A 6000-nucleotide genomic window follows, 5' to 3' on the forward strand; every position below is an offset into this window, starting at 1 on the left:
CAGCCTCCAAAACAATACAGAGAAACCCTGTCTCGAAAAATCAAAAACAAACAAAAACGAAACAATGAATGATTGAAAATCTCCCCTATTTAATTAGTTTTGATAGTAAGAACAAGAATAAGTACAATAACAAGTACGGTGCAGAAATTTGGATGTATGGGTCATCATGGTTTTGCTAAGAGCATACCATGGAGCTGGGGAGATGGCTCAGTGAGTGAATTAAGCATGAGGACCTGAGTGTGCCTCCCCAGGACCCACATAAAAATCTGGGCATGGTGGCAGACACTGTGCTGGGGGAGCGTGGAGACAGGAAGATCTTAGGGAGTATTGTCCAGTGAGTACAGCCAATCAGTGAACTCCAAGTACAGTGAGAGACCTTGATTCAAAATATAATGGAGAGAAACCATCCTAATGTAAGGCTCTAGTCTGCACATGTGCATGCACAGTCACGTGTGTGTGTGTGTGTGTGTGTAGAGGAGAGAGAGGGGGGAGGAAGGGAGAGAGAGAGAGAGAGAGAGAGAGAGAGAGAGAGAGAGAGAGAGAGAGAGAGAGAGAGAGAGAGAGAGAGAAAGAGGCTATGCCATGGGGTAAAGATATTTATTTTAAAACGAACTTTGGAAAGTAAAGAGAACAAAGTGGAAGGAGTGTTCAGGGAGAGCATAAAGGTTGGAAGAGCGTGGGAAGGAGACAGGACGCTAGGTTGTACCATAAATCACAGCGGGGCTATTTTCACCTCCATTGTCCTTCTTTATTTTGTGTTCCTGGCACCAAACAATTCATCATTCCTGTTTCATGTTACCGGCAGCAAAAAATAGCTCTTGGCTCAAATCTGAATGGGAGGGAGCGACTTAGAAATCGTAGAAAGCTGTGGGAGCAGCTGGAGTCCTGGGTTTTCTCACTGGCGGCTGCAGGTGTCTTTGAGTTACACCGGTGCAAAGGGCCAGGGTGGCCGGTCTGGAGACAAGGAAGCACTTCTAGATATTCCGCATCAAGGACCTCAGCTTCTCCTGTGCCCCTCAGCTTCTTCTCTTGCCTCAGTGCATGCCGTGTGACCTGGAGAAGGCCTGCCCTCTCTGTCTATAACACCTCTTTCTTTAGAAACTCTTAAGTTACCTGTTTATTTTGTGGCGTGTGTGTATGTGTGTGTGTGTGTGTGTGTCTATCTGTCAGTGTGTCTGTGTATCTCTGTATATCCTGTGTGTGTGTCTATGTCTGTGTATCTGTGTGTGTGTGTATGCGTGTGTGTGCGAATGCACACATGCAGTTCCATCATCTTTTTCTTTGCTGTGTAATAAGCAAATGTTCTCAGGCTTCAGGCCCTGCTCCAGCAGAGCCTCCTACTAGAGAACTGATGTCTTGACCCCAGGACCATGCCCACCATCCTACCACTAGGATGCTGGTAGTCCCTGCAGAGATAATCTTGGGTCTTTATTTAGAGCAGTGGTTCTCAAACTTCCTAACACTTAAACCCTTTAAATACATGTTGTGGTGACCCCCAACCATAAAATTATTTTCAATGCTACTTCATAACTGTAGTTTGCTACTGTTATGAATTGTAATGTAAATATCTGTGTTTTCCAATGGTCTTAGGCAAACCCTGTGAAAGGGTTGTTTTGACTTCCAAAAAGGTCACAACCCATAAGTTGTAAACTACTGAGTTGGGGCCTGTCACGTCTGCTTCTAGGCCTGTGTCCGAGAACGTGCGGAGGGTGTCGGGGATTGACAACACAGAGACTCGTTCAATGATATAAAGAAAACTTTAAACAGGCTCCAAAAAGGTTCAAGAAAACCTCCTAAGAAAAGCTCCCACCAGAGAAACTTCTGCTCTCTCCTCTCCCCTGGCTGGTTCTGCTCTGACACCAGAAAACTGATCTGGGCGTGGCAGAAGAGGTGGTTAGTCTTTGGACAAGGTCGAGGTCAGGGTGGTTTCTGTGGGCAGGCCTTTTCCAGGAACTTAATGCCCCCATTGTTTTTAGTAAACATTGTCTTACAGCTGCCTACTCCCAGGCAGAAGGGGAAGTGGGTCTCTGCTCAAGGTCTGGTGTTCCCACAGGGGCCTACCTAGACTCAATGCCTAAACATGTCACCCTTAGCAGGCTCTTGCCTGTATTCTCAGCTCCAGGTCCAGGGGATGTGGACAGGGTCTGGCCCACATGAGCCAAGTGTTTACACAGCGTGTGGGAGGATGCTCACCTGGGTGAGCAAGAGAAGGGGAGCTGGCAAGTGTGGCTGTGGATTCCAAATGTGAACCCAAGCTTTCAGAACGTTTGTAGTTGAGTCTGAATTCAGTGGCACAACATTCGGATACTGTGTTCATTTTGTAAGCATGAGGCCCTGAGCTCCAATCACCAGCACCCACGATATATGTTTAGAGAGAGAGATGCGTGGTGTGGCAGCACTCGCCGCAATCCCAGCACCGGGGAGACAGAGACAGGAGGGCTCCTGAGGCTTGCTGTGCAGCTAGCAGGTGCACTTTCCTTCAACCCCAGATGACTCTTGATTTTTGCGAGACTGGGTCTTGCCATGTATCTCAGGTTAGCCTTGAACTCCAGATCTTGGGATTATGATCACGCACCTGCATCACTTTGAAAGAATGATTGCCAGATCTGATGTGAGTCTGTAGGCTTTGATTAACCTGGGGCCACTTTTTCGGTGTAGCACTTGAGCCCTCGTTGCTGCCGGCCCTGCAGTGGGTCTCGGAGCCCTCAGCAGACTGGACCTCTTCTCTGCAGCAATGCTTGAGTAGGTTGTGCTTTCTGCGTCTAGGTCTCACTCGGCCTATGTGTTCCCTATCTAGGAAAGTCTTCACCCACGCGTGGCTGGACTTGGATGTGCTGTTCCTCAGTGCCGCAGCCTTCCACATCTCTCAACAGCTGTTTGAATCTTGAAGACAAAACATGCTTAGATCTCACTTTGCCATTTGCCTTTTGGTGTATACAGCCCTGCTGCTGTGATGTACTCAGATTTTAGTTTTGCCTCGTGTGTGTGTGTGTGTGTGTGTGTGTGTGTGCGTGCATTTCATGTTCATATCTGTATGGATTACCATGGTGGTGCGTTTGCATGCATGTGGCAGCCAGAGGACAACCTTGGGCATCCTCTTCAGTGCCGTGTCCACTTACTTCTTTTGGAGGCAGAGTCTTGCATTAACTTGCAGTTCACTGGTTACACTGGGCTGGCTGGCCAGTGAACTCCTCCACAGTGCTAGGACTACAAGCACACACTGCTGCCATGCCAAGCGTATCTGTGGTTCTCAGGATCAAGCACAGGTCTTCACGCTTATGAAGCAAGTACTTTATCAGCGGGGCATTTCCTCAGTTCTCAGAGAATCTTTCTTATATCACCTTTGACTATCTATTATAAGGAAATATAGAAAGACACAGTTACCAGGCTATCCGAGTTCTGGAAACTTGGACATTCAGAAGCCTCAGCGCATGGTCCAGGGCAGTTCTGAAATCCAGCGGTAGAAGCATTCTGGGTTAGGGTGTACAAAAGTGACGATTTGGGAGAGAGGTAGACAGGCACAGGGTTGGATCTGACAACATCAGAGCCACCAGCCATTCTACAGACCCCTGAGGTGTGACAGAGCCATCCCATGCCAGCAGCCTGATGCGATGGTCTCTCCACATTCTCAGGGCTCTGTTTACTCTCTGTGGCCCCACTGTCCCTTATGCTAGCTGAATCCAACTGCCACCTTCTCCAAGGTTGCTGGCTGCTCCTCTTGGAGCCTTTTTTTTTTCTCACATGTCCATTCCTCTCCTGTTTCAATGGCCGCATAAATTCAAGGTGTCCAGATGGTCTTCTGTGGACAGCTTTTGGTCCAGGTGGGGAGATGGTGTGAGGACAGGTGCCCAAAATTATCAGTTCCTACTTCAGGCCATGTCTTGTTGGACAGGTGTCAAAGACAGCATCTCGCCTCTTCTGGGCACTGGGCCCATTTCCTGTTGTCTATCGCGGTCAAAGGGCAGGAATTCAGTGGGCATATTGGGGAGCTGGGCAGCGAGAGTGCTGGTGTTACCATGCCTTTCCAAAAGCCTCTGCAGGGTGAATATTAAGAAATTGGGTGTTGTTGCTGGGTGGTGGTGACAAGCGCCTTTAATCCAAGCACTTGGGAGGCAAAGGCAGGGGGATCTGTGTGAGTTCAAGGACAGCATGGCCTACAGAGTGTGTTCCAGTGAATCCAAAGCTACACAGAGAAACCCTGTCTTGAAAACAAAAACAAACGAACAAAAATAAAACAAATAAAAATTGGGGTATTGTCTACAACACAAGATTCTTTTTCTCTTGCCCTAGTTCTCAGGGCAAATGTCTGGTTCCTTCTTGATCAAGTGACCAGCCCTCACCCAAATACATTCTGTGCAAGAAGTACCTGGCAGAAGTGACAAGTCATGTCCCAGAAGCTGAGTGATGGTTGCAGAAGCCGTTCTGCTCAGGGCTTTGTAAGTTACAGAGGGAAGATTGGGTGTGAAGCACCTTTCCCCAGCACCTTTGGACTTGTGCCTCTAAGAACTGCAACCTTCTGAGCTGCACTCCAGCTTCATGGCTCAACCCCCAAGAAAGAACCTGGAGCAAAGCTCTACTCTGAAAGTCAGTTGGAGTTTGAACAGAGACACTGCTCTGAAAAACAATCAGAGAATAGAGGTTTGTGCTCCAGTGGGAAGACATTTGGCTTCTTGATAGATTAGACTAGAAAGATCCTGATCAGGAGGAGGTGTAGCTGAGACAGCTTTTACCAGGAACTCCACTGCCTGGTGCTTCCCCCGTCCCAACACACACACAAGGGCATTAGAGTGAGTGGGAGAGCTGGGGGCTGTCCTTTGATTTGACTGTTGAGAACTGACCTGTGGAGGAGTTTGTCTCCGGAGAACAAGAGGGAAACCTCAAGAGAAGGGAGGAAACTGCAAGAAGCATCCAAGAGCCTGCATCCAGGGCCATTGAGAGCAAGCATCCAAGAGCCTGCATCCAGGGCCATTGAGAGCAAGCATCCAAGAGCCTGCATCCAGGGGCATTGAGAGCAAGCATCCAAGAGCCTGCATCCAGGGCCATTGTGAGCAAGCATCCAAGAGCCTGCATCCAGGGCCATTGAGAGCAAGCATCCAAGAGCCTGCATCCAGGGGCATTGAGAGCAAGCATCCAAGAGCCTGCATCCAGGGCCATTGAGAGCAAATCTGCTACATTTCTTATTACTCCCGGGCACACCATCCTCCCTCCTCCAACTAAGACACTAAAAATCCTCCAACTAAAAATCCTGATGGATAGGTATCATTGTCTTAATTCTGTAAATAATTAAAAATAAAAACAAAACTGACAACCCCACACCCAAGGTCCAAAAATTTTATGAAGCCTCTTTCAAACTCAAACAACTTTGCTAGCCATTTCAGGCTAAAGTAGAAATGAGATTCCACAATCCCAGACTCATCAATGCCAGTCTGTCCTGCTGTGTCTTCGAAGCATAACCTACCACAGCCATAGAGAGTTGGCTAGAACAGAATGCCTTTGAGAACAGTCAGTTGAAAAAAAAAAGTATATTCCCTTCATGTTTGCATTCCCGTCAACCCTGTTTCCAGAATGTTCTCTCTAGCCCCTGCCACTACTGCTTAGACTTTAATTCGTCAGCTCAGCTGCAGATGGTGTCATCCACTGGGATCCTGCTAGTTATTAACTCGCATCAGCATCCTCACTGGGGAGCCAACTCCAGCTGATACATCATCGATCCAGTGCTGCCTCCCCAGGCAGCATCATCTCCAAGACACCAAAGATAGAGGCTCCTCCTGCGCCTAGATGCCCTGACCTGTGATTTATTTCAAGCCAGAAGTCCTTGATTCTGCATCCTGGGGTAAGGATGCTGCAGGGATTTGCTAGAGGGGACCAAACCTACAGGTGCCTGGGGATGGCTCCCTTTCTTGAGTCTCCATCTGACCCTACTATGCAGAGAACAGCAGTGGCAGCATCCTTGGTGACAACCACAGAGCAGCCTCACAGTAATTAAAGAGAAACACTGGG

Source organism: Mesocricetus auratus, unplaced genomic scaffold (genome assembly GCF_017639785.1).
Source record: "Mesocricetus auratus isolate SY011 unplaced genomic scaffold, BCM_Maur_2.0 Super-Scaffold_100013, whole genome shotgun sequence".
NCBI lineage: Eukaryota > Metazoa > Chordata > Mammalia > Rodentia > Cricetidae > Mesocricetus > Mesocricetus auratus.